Here is a 14219-nt window from a genome sequence, read left to right on the forward strand (position 1 = left end):
ACCAATGTTATCTCAATAAAAATTAATTGTTAAAAAAAAAGAAGTAGAGAAAGTATTACAGATAGAGTGTGAAACTGAGTTGGGGGAATAATTCGTTACAAGAATTGTTAGACCACTAGAGCAGCTTGAATTCTTACTGAGTTCCAGTTCTCCATGAGGCCAATTATGTACCTGCTGAGACTTTGTTCAATGCTTACAGACTCCTCTGTGTGAATCCCGAACAAAAAATCATATTATGTAAAAAAAAACCTACATACCTTTCTGGTTTTTACAACCTGAAAGAGCTTGACATTGGTGAGCTGCAATAAAATTGTCCTGTTTTATCTGGTCCAAAATGGGCTTATTCCTGAATATGCAAAAGCCTCATGTATCTCAGTAAGAATAGGCAGAAGGAAGTGATTGTAAAGTTCACATCAATCTACATTTAGGTTTTAGTAGAGTTTTAGTAAAGGGATGGGAGTTCAAGGAATCTAAAACTAAAAGTTTATCTGAGATAAGTATCTACAAATTGCATTTATCCATGCCATCCCTTTCGTTATTTGCAGTGATATTCAAGATTAAGGTATAATAAGATTATCTTGTAAATAGAATTAATGTTATTACTTTCATGAATCTCTGGCATCAGCAGTGTGGTTTATCATTTTGTACCAGAGAATGTCAGAAGAATTGTATAAATTAGAGCACAGAATGCTTCCTCTGTCTGCTGGTTGTTGAAGTATTTATCAGCATGCTAATTAGAGTCCTGTTTATGAGGCTGAAAGAGCTCAGGGCCAATTTCTCACATGGCTCCTGTTGGTGGGCATAGTTTCCAGAAAAGCATGGTTACAGCTGGTGTGTACCTTGCAGATCAGCATTAATATTTCATTCATTTTATAGCTAGCAGCAGTTTTGAAGGCAATATCCTTCTGAAACAGTGGATTCTGTACAAACAGCAATGCAGCTATGATATGGTTGCTCTGTTCTATCAAGTGGAAAACCTTCAAAGGAAAACCTGTGTGATTTGAATATCCTTGTAAACTGTGTTTAATGCACCTTTAAATGAAAGGAAAGGAGTTGATCTCAGAAACAAAGCATTCAATACTTTCCTCACACAGATCTGATGCAAAGTAAGACCCATGGGATGTCAGGAGAATGAAAGCGATCATTGAAGGGCCATTTCGGGAACCACAGAGCCCAGAACAATATTTGACACATGGAAAAAAAATGGCAATGCTTTCTCCACTCTGATTTAGTTTGTCAGTCAGGCAATCAGCCAACAACAAATCTGTTTGTTTTGCTCAATATAATTGCTAATTTGAGGATGAATATTTTTTGTTTTCCCTTCAGTCCATTTATTCTTATGTTTAAATTGGAATTAAAAACAGGAGGGAGTAAGATGGTGTATTCCTCAGAGTAAAAGATGACTCGTTTTCCATTTTCTAGGCCAGATGCAACTGTAGCTGTTGACCAATTTTGTTCATTTATTTTTGAAAGATGGATGGCTCTGGCGGGATTTTAAAATCCATAAAAGGTCAATGCTATTTGCCCATTTAATTACTCCACCAAAAGTATGGCAAAACCTTATAACGGTATCTTGTCCATGGCCATCGGTACTGTGTCCCTAAATGACCCTCTTTGTGATACCTTTCCCACAATTCAGAGGAGGGTCCTGTGATTTACATGAAGTATGAAAGAAGATTTGAGAAGCCTGAAGCCATCCTCACTGTATTACCTGATTGATAGATGTGTAAACATTGGTAATCCTACATTTTGGTGGTATTGAAGGCCAAGAAAGTAGTTTCTAGCTCTGCCTTTTAATCTTCAACATCTCACCCAGAAAGGCAAATTAAGGTTAAAGAGAACCATAAAATGCTGGGATAGAGATAGGATACAGAAAATAAGGAGAATGACCATTGATGAAATGCTTTTCTTTTTTTTTCTGTGCTGAATTTTTACCTTACTCTGAATAACAAACTGACCAGGTCAAGCTAAGACAAGTTGTTATCAAATGACAAATAAATAAATAAATAAATAAATAAATAAATAAATATCAGTGAGTTCTTGTACTTCTTTGTTGTTGCTCTATGACAGCAGGGATTTGTCATAGGTCTTAGTAAAACAGAATAAAGATGGGGTCTACAGTGGCACTTTTGGTTTGGGGAGAAGTTCTGTTTCTCTCTCTACCTTTTTATCCATGATCTTCACTTAACATTTTTATTTTAGTGAATTCTGGTTAATATAAATATCAAAAGAATGTGCAGCCTAACAGGAATACACCAAAAAGAGAAGAGAAGATCAAAGCCAAACTTTGTCCCCTCTAGGCTTGGGAATATTTTTTTTTTCTATCCAGCTCTTTTGTTCTTCAATTTATTTTCTACAGCTCAGTATTAGCAAATGCACCCATAGAGAAAATGACTTAATATTTCTTTTCCTGATTTAGCACCTCCCTTGTGGAAGATGTTCCACTAGGCATCATGGAGGGTAGAAGGAAAATGGTGATCCAGCCCTAGCCTTCCAGACTTCTCAGATTATGTTGTAAATGTCAAACTAATGTAGAAGGGTCATGTAGTCTAAAACATGGGGAACAGGTGAGGGAGAGGTTGATTCTCACATGAAAGATTCAAGAAGGCTAAATATAAAAAAATTTAAGTAGGTCCTTGAAAGATAGAATTTGAAGAATGGAAAGAAAAATAGACCATTTGGTATAGAGAGAAATCATATGAAAAAATTAATCAATATCTACTTAATTAAAAAGTTAAGTACATATATAAGGCAAACTTAGAACAAATTTGAAGAGAACATCTTTCTGAAGTGTTGGAGGGCAGGTGTTGGTGGGATGTGAGGGTAAATATTGGAAATTTAGGTTAAAAAGAGAGGCAATGACCCACTTAGGTAGAGTGTTGGGCATCATGCTGAGAGGCCCTGGAAAATATTTGAGGAAAGGACTAATCTAAAAGTCGTGCTATGAAAGGTACCTCTGGTAGCACTGTGGCAAATGGACTGCAATGTGTAGTGACTAATGGCGGATGGCAGCTAATTACTATAGTTCTGGTAAGTTTCAATAAAATGTTAAAAATAACTAATAATTCTATAGTGTGCTAGAATTTACAAAGTTATATCACACATTTTCACATTTGAATTCTGCCTGATATAAATGCAGAAAGGTAGGAATACAATAAAGCACATATGTGAAATATGTTAGAGATAATTTAGATACGGAAGGATCTGACAACTGCTTGAATATGGACAATGCAAAAACTGCCAAAGACTTCAGTCTGAGTTGAGGGCTACTCACCATCATCACCACCACCGATATGTTGAAGACAGGCTGAGTGTCAGGTCCTGTGCTGAGGATTTATATTAGCTGATCTGATTTAATCTTCTCCATAACTATATGTAGCCACCTTATAGATGAGAAAACTAAGGCTATGGAGATATTAAGAAATTTTTCCAAGGTCATATAATTTGCAAGTGACAGAGCCAAGACTTGTTTGAATCCGAAGCTGTCAACCAACATTAGCATGTAGTACCTTCCTTAATACTGGTCACTGACAGGCATAAAAGCAAATTCCTTTTATATCTGCATGTTTTATGTAAGATATGCAAATCTTATAAAAATTTTAATTTGCCTTTTTTAGGTTAATCATTATTTGATTCAAGGATAAACGATACTTTCTTTTGAAGTATGAGCCAGGAGCCTGTCAGATTTGATTATAATGGCAACAGATCCCATTTAAAGAAATTTGGCAATCTCTTGACTCACTAGAATTTGATTAAAAGGGTATACAAATAATGGGAAGCTTTTCTGCCAAGGTACCGTAGCATCATGATAGAGTCACCTTCACTCTTAGACACTGGTTACATTAAAAATCTTCAAGCCTCAACTGAAAAATGTCATTTTGCTTTTGCTACCTAGTGACAATATTTGCATTCCCAAAGTTTCCATATGTAGTCACAAAGTCATTTCCAACATGCTGACTTTCTGCACACCTATATAAACTAGTGTGGGTGTCTTCTGGAACCTAACTTAAATTCTTCTGTTTAGTGGGACCACTTTTAAAGTCATTGCTTCAGTGTACTAAGTGGGCCCTTTGTAGTATCAACCAATTAATGACTTGTCCAGAAATGCCTATTAATAGTTTAAATCAAGAATAAGAATAAGGCTTTCTAATGCTAAATCTTGTATAATATCTACCTAATAAAAGAGTAACATGTTAATTGACCATACCTTTGCAACACCCACCAGCCAATCAGGAGTGAGTATGCCAATTAACCCAACAAAGATGGTGGGTTAATTTGCTTGCACAGGCATGGAGTGGCTGGGGTGGGGCGGGACCCTTGTGTCATCGCCATGGAGACGACACAGGCGTTCCGCACCACCCCAGCCGCTCTGGGCCTCTGAGCAGTGTGGGAAGGCAGAAAGGTGGCTCCGGCCAGAGTGAAGGCGCTGCAGGCAGCCAGGGGAAGGAAGGCCCATTCTTGCACAAATCTTCATACATCAGGCCTCTAGTATTTTTATATGTGTAAATGTGTACACTTCAGATGGATTCTTTATGATTTTTACAGGTGCTGTGCTTGAAATCACAGGCCTCCTAGGGAGGAACTCTTTATCTCTATGTACTTCATTAATTATATTCTCTAGAAAAAGATTGTATTTGAGATTACTTATGCAAAGAAAGGCTTGCAGGTGCAGAGTGATACTATTATGAGTATTTAGGGTACCTAGTTAAAATGATTAAGTCACTCAGTCACAAATATTAAAGAAATAATGAGCATCTTTTTTCACAAAGTAAATATTATTATGTTTCTCATATCATCTTTCCCTTATATTGGTGTCTTACTCATTGTATTCATAAATTTGTTGTAGAGTAAAAGCGGAAATAAACAACAGTCTGTGTTAAAACTGTTTCCAGAAAAAATACAAGCAGTACGGGGCGGGGATGTGGGAGGGGGAGCCTACTTAAAGAGTATTGTCTCTTTGGTTAAGCAGGAAATGAATTTGCTATGAAGAATTGGAACCCTCTCTGATAGAATTGAAGGTAATTAAAATCTAATGGTAGAATCTAACCATTTAAATTGCAATTTAAATTGGTCAAATAGGATTGAAATCAGAATACTTGACAACCTTAAAATGGGAATATAAGAGATTCACTGTGTGCATGTGAAATATTTGCTTACTCTAAATTGAAATGAACATTGCATGGATGAAATGAAATAGTTTCTAAATTTATATGGCTTTTTATTTGTATTGAAATATGATTTGAGGAATTGCATCTTACAATATGTAATGACAAAGAACAACTGACATAAAATTAAAAGATTTCAATAACAAACAAAAGATGATTAGGCATTTGCTGTTTATGAGCTCTTACTATCATAGCATGTATAGTTTATTACACAAAGTCTTAAGACAGGAGTTATAAGTGATCAAATAACATTTATTGCTGTCTTAACCTAAGGCTGCATGATTAGGCTTAAGAGTTATTCTCTCTCCAAGTCTGGAAAAGGTAAAGTTACAAAGTATGATTTCATATGTAATTATACTATTTTTATTAAAATGTTAATATATTAAAGTAGTTAGACACACATGACTTAGAAGAAATGCTGTTTGCTTTTCTTACAGGAGATAAATAAAGCCCAACAATAAGGAATCTAATAAAAGTCTAGAGAGATTATGACTCACCAAAGTGAATGAAGGTCTACCAACTTTTTGTTCAACATTCTTCCTAGTGATCAGTGATTTCCACTACTCTGGACATTACCTTCGGCCCTGGGCACGACTTACTTTTATTGCCAATCTCCAGATGTCCTGTGTTGTTGAAGCACCACCTCTGCATCTGTCAGAGTGCATCTTGGTCCAGATGACCAGGAAGAGGATTTTCAGGCCTCATTGGTCAAATAAAATCTAAATTTCTGAACAAGGCCATGAATTATAATACACTGAAAGAATAAAGTACTACTAATAAAAGAAATATATGGGTAAAATCAATTTTTATTTTCTATTTCAATAGTATTATTTTAAATTAAAATTATTTTCTAACTAAAGATTTTTTGTTTGTAATACATTTATACATACAACCTTCCCTATCCTCACACATATATATGCACTTTTTAAGAACTTTAGCTCCTTGTGCTTGATCTATGATAAAAGACTCGACCACCACATAACACAACCACATAACCTCAAGGGAAATCATTATCCCCAAATGGAAACACACATAGGAAAAAAGTTCCAATAGAAATTTAAAAAAATTGGGTCTCTTTTTTCAAATAGTAGACAAAGAGATGTACATGAAAGGTAATGTATTTATATTTATGTATTTTCCCAAAGAAACAATATTGCCCATAGAAATTATAAGCTGTGTTTTTGACAAGAGACTTGGCATAAAAGTAAACCTGGCCCTGACTGGTATTAACCATTGACCCATGAACCAAAAGGTCACCAGTTCTATTTCCAGTCTGGGCACACCCAGTTTGTGGGCTTGATCCCCAGTAGGGCATGTGTAGGAGGCAGCTGATCAATGTTCTCTCATTGATGCTTCTATCTCTCTATCCCTCTCCAATCCTCTCTCTCTAAAATATCAATAAAAACATATTTTTCAAAAATGTAACCCTAAATTTGGACAATAAAAGCAACCATAAAATTTTTAAATATATTTAATAGTAACATTATGCTCCAAGTCCAATAAAAGGAGTGTAAACATCCTGTATACACATTGATTATACTAGAGGACACTTCATGCTATAAAGTCCACATGCTACACATAAATAAGATTGTGCTATACTATAAATTAAAATTATTTAAAATTAATATGCTAGCTATAATAATAATTAAACATTTAATTAACAATATTTTTGTTTGCCTTCTTAGAAATTTTTTTATTTAAATGACCAGCATCTCAAATTTCTGTCTAGGTAATTTGAAATTACTATTTTTTCTCTTTGAGAGATTACATCTTTACCTACCTATCTAAGCTGTAAGATGTCAAGACTGCTCAGCAGAATATAGCATAAGAGAGGTAAACTGAGAATAAGCATGGATAAGAACCACATACACCACATCCCATGAGAGTGGCCAACCCAACCATTTACAATTGAAAATGAACCCTCAGGCAGACTTAGACAGATTCTGTTCTGGTATAAAAGTCAATGAGGGGAAAGTGGTAGAGGGTCCCGAAAGAGGAATCTCCCAGCAGCAGAACAGGACCTGGGTAGCAATTGACAGGAATAGAGTCAGAGAAAGGGGCTATGCAGGCTGTTAGATAATGGGAGAACACACCAGGAATGAAAACTGACTTCCACTCATGAGAGGTGACAAATAACAGGCAAGAGTGTAGCGTGATACACACACAAATGTCCAGAGAATTCCCAGAGACCCAATGGCAATGGGTCTTAGAAGTAGCAAGAAAAACTTAAGACCCTATCTATCATTACCCTCGGATTGAGAAGGGGCCCCTAACACTGCTGGGCTCGTCTTTTGTGGTTCCAAACTCGATCCTCAGTAACCTGTACTTCTACAGCCTGCAGCAGGCAGGGGCCAGCACTTCCCCCAACACACACACACTCAAATGCCGTTCAGTGACTCCAACACACACACACTCAAATGCCATTCAGTGACTCCAACATACAGGCACTCAAATGTTACTCAGTGACCCCAACACACAGACACTCAAATGTTATTCAGTACTTAAAAATCAAGTTCTTGTTTCTAGAGTGTAGTCTTGTTGATAGATAAATATTATTTTCAACAAATAACCTTGATAATACACAACATATTTAAAGCGCTGCCTAGAGCTTTAGTTTAAGCTTTTGCAGAAAAGAAGAAGCTTATGAATTTGTCTGTTTATTCATTTCTTACTTGTTAAATTACTTGTTTTTCTCTCTCATCTCATTCTCCTAAAAGCACTAAGGCTGCCAAAGAAAATACAGATACTGGGGTGGGGGATATGTCTGGGAAGGAGAAGTAGTAGCTGTGCTGTTGTCTTGAGGCTCTGCTATCTGGGGAGGTATTCACAGTGTGATTATCTGAATATGGCCTTGAAGCTTTTTATTTCTGTTTTTGCAATCTCATTTGTTATTTCATTTTATTTAAAACATTTTAACATAGATACAGAGGAATTAATTTTCCTTGTTTTAGAGATTAGGAAACTAATGTGGAGAAGTAGTAAGTGGTAAATATAAATCTGTGCTATAAAACCTTCAGACAGGATCTGTGCTCAATTTCTTTCACATAGTAGATTCTCAAAAGTATTGGCTAAATGAATGAATGAAGAGATAATTTTCTCCACCAAAGTACTATGTTTAAGACACAAGGAAGAAAAGTAAAGTCACAACAGGGATATTGAAGAATGAAATTAGCTAACATTAATTGCTTGCTTTCTACATATCAGCCATTGGATAAGTACCCTATACTCACTTATTCTCTTTTTTTTTTAATGCATGTTATTGATTTTTTACAGAGAGGAGGGGAGAGGGATAGAGAGTTAGAAACATCATTGAGGGAGAAACATGGATCAGCTGCCTCCTACACACCTCCTACTGGGGATGTGCCTGCAACCAAGGTACATGCTTTTGACTGGAATCGAACCTGGGACCTTTCAGTCCACAGGCTGACACTCTATCCACTGAGCCAAACCGGTTATGGCAGTACTCACTTATTCTTTACAACAACTTGTGAAAGTAGGCCATATTACTTTTCACATTGTAAACATGAAGAAACAACACGATGTGTTTCAGCACTGGGATTCAAACCCAGATGGGCTGACATCATAACCCATGCTCTTAATCTCCTACCATCCTATATAAAAACAAATTAAGAAGCCAGAAGTCATAATAATGGCAAGGAGCAGGTGCAATAGTAAGGGGAAAATGGCAAGGTGGAAGACCTAATATTTACTGACTTCCAGGCATTTATATAGATTATCTCTAGTCCTCAAATTAATCTGAAAAGTTGTTATGAGAATCTTCACTTCATAGATAAGAAAAAGAAGTTCAAATAAGCTAAATTACTTCCCCCCAGGCCATACAGCTAACAAGTGACAGAACTGTGATTCAAATTGAGTCTAGATTCCAAAGCATATATTGTTTTCCATTATACAATATTAGAGGCCCGGTGCATGAATTCGTGCATGAGTGGGGTCCCTCAACCTGGCCAGCAATCGGGGCTGATCAAGGCCATCTAGCCCAGTCCCAATTGGGCTGATGGGGGCTGGCCGGCCAGCAGGGGAGGGGTTCCAGGGCATGCCAGCCCTCTCATCCAGTCCAGATTGGCCAGACCCCAGCAGCAAGCTAACCTACCGGTTGGAGCATCTGCCCCCTGGTAGCCAGTGCATGTCATAGCGACTGGTGGAACAGTCGAATAAAGGGTCGCATGAATGGTCAGACACAGCATATTACACTTTTATTATATAGGATTGCCAGAGACATAATCTATACAATCTAGACAATAGAGACTTTCCCTGGGCAAGCTCAATCTCCTCCTAAGCAGTGTAATATAAAAGAGCAGAGGAATTTTGGTATGTGTATGTCTTGACCAAAGAACAGTCTCCATCTGAAAAGTTCACTCCCTTTAGACAAGCATATAAATTACTACATCCAAAGAATAAATAAGGAGACTTGACGGGGAAAGTACACACCTGCAACAGGAAGGTTGGCTGAATCAGCTCTGGTGATCAATAAGTAAAAATGTAATCAATCAGGTAAAAAGGTGTACAGATAGATTTCAAAATGGAGGTGTATGTCCAGTTCCAGATGCTAGGTAGTATGGCTCTTCCTTTTTATTTTGGAATATAGAGATGCTGACACATGTGTATGGGGACCTCTTTTCTGCTTTCTGGAATTATCTTAAATCTTACTCCAGGGCAGTAGTTCTCAAGCTTTAATATGCAGCAGAATCAATCATAGGGCTTGCTAAATAGAAAATATGCCTCCTCACCCACAGTTTCTGATTGAATAGGTCTGGATTGGCTTCTGAGAAATTTCCTTTCTAAAAAAATCCCACATAAGACTGATGGTGCTGATCAGGGGACCTATACTTTTGTTACAGTAATAATTGATTAGTTAACATTAAAATAGGAAGAGAGCAAAGAGGAGGCCAGACAGTGTAAGCATGGTCATCTGGGCAGCTTCACCAAGAAGCTGCAACTTTACACTCCCCAGGGAACCACTGGTCCATTCCTACAGATCACTGGGGGAAGGGGTCCAACAAAGAGGAAGATGGGAACATGGGCAGTGAAGTAAGGGTGATGTATGGAAGGTGCTTGTCTCTCAGTCTAACCTGGGGTCAAAGATTATTGCCTAGGACTCCAAGAAAAATTCACGAAAATTTGGGAATACATAATCCCTAAAGAAATCTCTCTCTCGGTTGTTCTTGCACTCCCTTGCACTGTCTTGTTCTGTGATTCGCACTCACCCATGCCCTAGCCTGCCATGTGGCTGCCCATGGCCATGAGGATCCCACACACAATGGACTGCAGTTTGGAACTGAAGCTAAGCTAACCAGATGGTGGACGGGACTGTTCTTTGATACGGAGCAGAAACTCTGGGTGGTAGCTTTAATTCTAGCTCTGCTGAAGACAAGGCAGGACTCCTTCCCTGGCAAGACAAAAGGAAGGAAATGGAACCTTGGAATGGAACCCCCTTAATGTTACATCAGCAATAAAGCTTCCCATGACACTGCATCCTCCCCTGGGGGCCTCAGAAAATTCTTTCCCCCATTGCATCCCAAAAAACTCCACTTTCACCAGTATCAGGAGGGGACACAGAGGGCACTTCACCGATAACACTTTGAGGACTATATTTCTAGAGTTATTGCAAGTTTTCAATTTCTTTTCTCTTTGTTCCAGACCAATGTTGGCTATGGTATGATCCCAGTTCTCAAGAATAAGAAATCTCCTTTATAATAAAAGTGCTCAATTCCTTGATTTTAAGTAAGACTCTAAGTACTGATTTACAGAGTTTATGCATTTCATAGTGAGTTCCAGATTTCCCCTGAGTATAGAAAGCACAGACATAGATGAAAGATAAAAGTTAAAAACAATCATGCCTATACCTTTGTGATTTATGCATAGTTCCTCAAGCCTCAATTTTGTCCTACATGGTTTAGATTCCTTGGGGGAGCTCTGCATAATCAATATAATCTAGAAAGGTTCACCTAATCAATAATGTAGGACTTTTTCACTTTTCTTCCAATGATCAAATAGAAATAAAAGGTTTTTCTCCTGTTTTGCAAATGATTTTTTAAAAAATAATTCTCATAGCTTCACTGTAAACCTTATACTTTTATAGTTGTCAGAGCTCAGCGGGGTAAGCTATGACGGACTGCTTCATTTTGACAGTTCCTTTGGAACAATTATTTAATGTGAGCATTATTTAAATGTGAGAATGGAATGAATATATCTTGGTGTATTTTTTTAAATTTAGTCTCAACATCTTATCTTCCATCTACATTTAAAACAGCACATTATTCTTTGCTTCTTAACTTTTATTTAGAGTTAGCACAGAGTTTAGATACTGGGGGAAATATTTTAACTGAAGAGCAAAAGATACACATTGATGTGCTATCTTTGGCTTTGTTCTTCCCTATCTCCTATATGAAGAAAGAAAAACGTTCATTTTAAGCTGTGCAAAATATGATTTCTTTTGAACTATATACTTGACAATTTAGGAAAAACCACACACCTTTCAAGGCATTATTTCAAGCATTCCGGGTATGTATACAGTTACTTTTACTGGTTGCCATTTTGAGGAAAGATCCATTTTTGGAGGAAAACTGCAGGAATTTGGAACTTAGAGTTTTGTTTACAATGGAGTCCTGGCACCCATTCTCAGGGGTACTTAATGGGTAATGGCAAGAACACGAAGAGTCGACAAAGCAATTATCACTGTTCTGACTGGGAGATGGGGTGAGGTAAAAATGCATAGAAAAGAGTTACTTGTTTACTTCAAAATATGGTAGTGTTGGACTAAAGGGGTAATCTGGAGAGTTTCTGTATCTTTTTTATATGCAATTTCTCTGAAGAACCAACAGGCAGTGTCATTATACTCATTCTGGAAATTGCCTTTACGTACAAACAGCATTCATTACATGCAGCTTTCCTGAGCTCTAAAGGGCAAGAGAAAAACAGATTATTTGTAAAATAAAATAAAAAAATAACACTAGCAAGGATTTTTTTCCCCAGTGAGAAGGAAAATGCCTGAATATTGTTTTCAAACATCCCAGCCATCAACTCCAGAGAGCATGAGCAAACATAATTTTCATTGTTGGCATAGTGAAGATGATGATGCTATTTAATCATTTCCCAGAGCATGAATTCATTTTCAGTGTGAGCCTGGCTATGCGGCCATGACAAGTGGTAGCACTGTGAGAAAAACAAATGCACGAATGAAAAACAATGAGTCAGACAGCTCATTCATCGCCGCCCATAGAAGCCAGAGTTTCCAAAACTCTGCTTAGTATCTGCCTTTGTGTAATCTGAAGTGCATTGCAGGCCATTTGCATGTTGAGTAAAATGTTAGAATTGTTTAGGAATAAACAAAGCAGTTGCATTTTCACTGTCTCTCAGGAAAGTTTGGATTTTTATTTTCTTTGTTTATATGCTTATTAGATTAGGTACAGAGGAATATTTTCAGTAGATAAAATTACATAATGTTGAGAATTGCTGCAATTACCTCAATAATACAGATAAAACCCTTCCTCAACTTCTACATTACCAGACAACTAAAATTGTTTTCTGATTTACATTATCTGCATATTTTCTTAAAAAGGAGAACACACTGGGCAGTAGTATAAAAAAAGTAATATCAAAACTAATTATTTTTCCTTACTGACCAAAGCTATTATTTTTATCAATTTTCCTCCTGTCTTTTTCTGTGTGACTTCATATTATATATTTAGTTCTGTCTCCTGTTTCTTTCTTTTCTTATTATAGCATAAGCATTTTCTCATTTGGTAAAGTTTTTTATAACTGATTTTCAGTGTCTATATATTATTAATATCACAGAAAAATAGCATAATACATAGAAGAATTCTGTACTTGTGAACATTTAAGTGGCATCTAATATTTGTTTATTAGAAAATAATGCAATGATAAACATCCTTTTACATGAATGTATCTAACATGTTAAGGCTATGAGTAAATGATGGCGCTACTTATGTAACAGGAGTGTAAGTGAAATCCTCTGATGATCACGGGCCACGTGGACACCCACAGTAAAAATATTTCTTAGACACCCTTGCTGGTAGCATGACCATGTGCCTAAGTTTTTGCTAGTGGAATATGAGACAAAGTGGCAGCTTCTAGGAAAGTTCTGTAGACTATTGATGCCCTTTGCTTCTACTTTTGGAACAAGGCTACAATCCAGGGATGGTGGACTGTGAAATAAGAGAAATTCTCATTAGTTATCTATTGACAAACTGGAAAGAAAGTATTAAAGTTGTAATACACCTTTTAATAAGAGATAGTGAGTCATTTTTGTTCCATTTGTATTTTGAATGAGGGTTGTGCAAAAATAAAATAAAATTATGATTTGTTTTCATAGGATTTAAGAAAGATTCCTGGGTTTAATTTCTCTCTCAGTGGGCACTCTGCATCATTATCTGCCACCTCATTTTAGCAACAACAAAATACATGTTAGCAAAAAATAGCTTTTGTAAGCATGCATATAAGCTTAACCAATGGACACAGACAACAGGGGAGTGAGGGCATGAGTAGGAGGATAGGGGAGCAATGGGGCGATAAGGACACATATGTAATACTTTAATCAATAAGGAATAAATAAATAAATAAATAAATAAATAGGGGGAAAAAGAAATGTTATTGAAAAAATAGCTTTTAAAAAACAAATCAGTCCAGTTCCCAAGTAGAAAATAATTTCTAAAAACTACTGTATTTCCCCTAGGGTAATTTTTCATTTTAGTCGATTGTTCACTACTATAAAAGAGAAAGTTACAAACTACATACAAGAATAGAAATAGCTTCAGGATCTGTATAACTTTGAGGCAGAGTTGTGTGAAATTGTCAAACGACAATTCTCTCAGGAGCTTCAAGTGTTAGAGGGTTATTCAGGAACCATTTTCGCTCTGGGCAATGCTAATACAACTCAGCTCCAGATGAAAACGCACCTCAACATTTAAGCCACATTGCCTTTGACTATCCCTCCATACAGTGATGGCACTTCTCTTTTCAACACATAAAATGAAAGGAAAAACTGAGGAAATTATATTGGCAATTTTGGTAAAA

The sequence above is a fragment of the Cnephaeus nilssonii genome, assembly GCF_951640355.1.
Source record: "Cnephaeus nilssonii genome assembly, chromosome: 3".
Classification (NCBI taxonomy): domain Eukaryota; kingdom Metazoa; phylum Chordata; class Mammalia; order Chiroptera; family Vespertilionidae; genus Cnephaeus; species Cnephaeus nilssonii.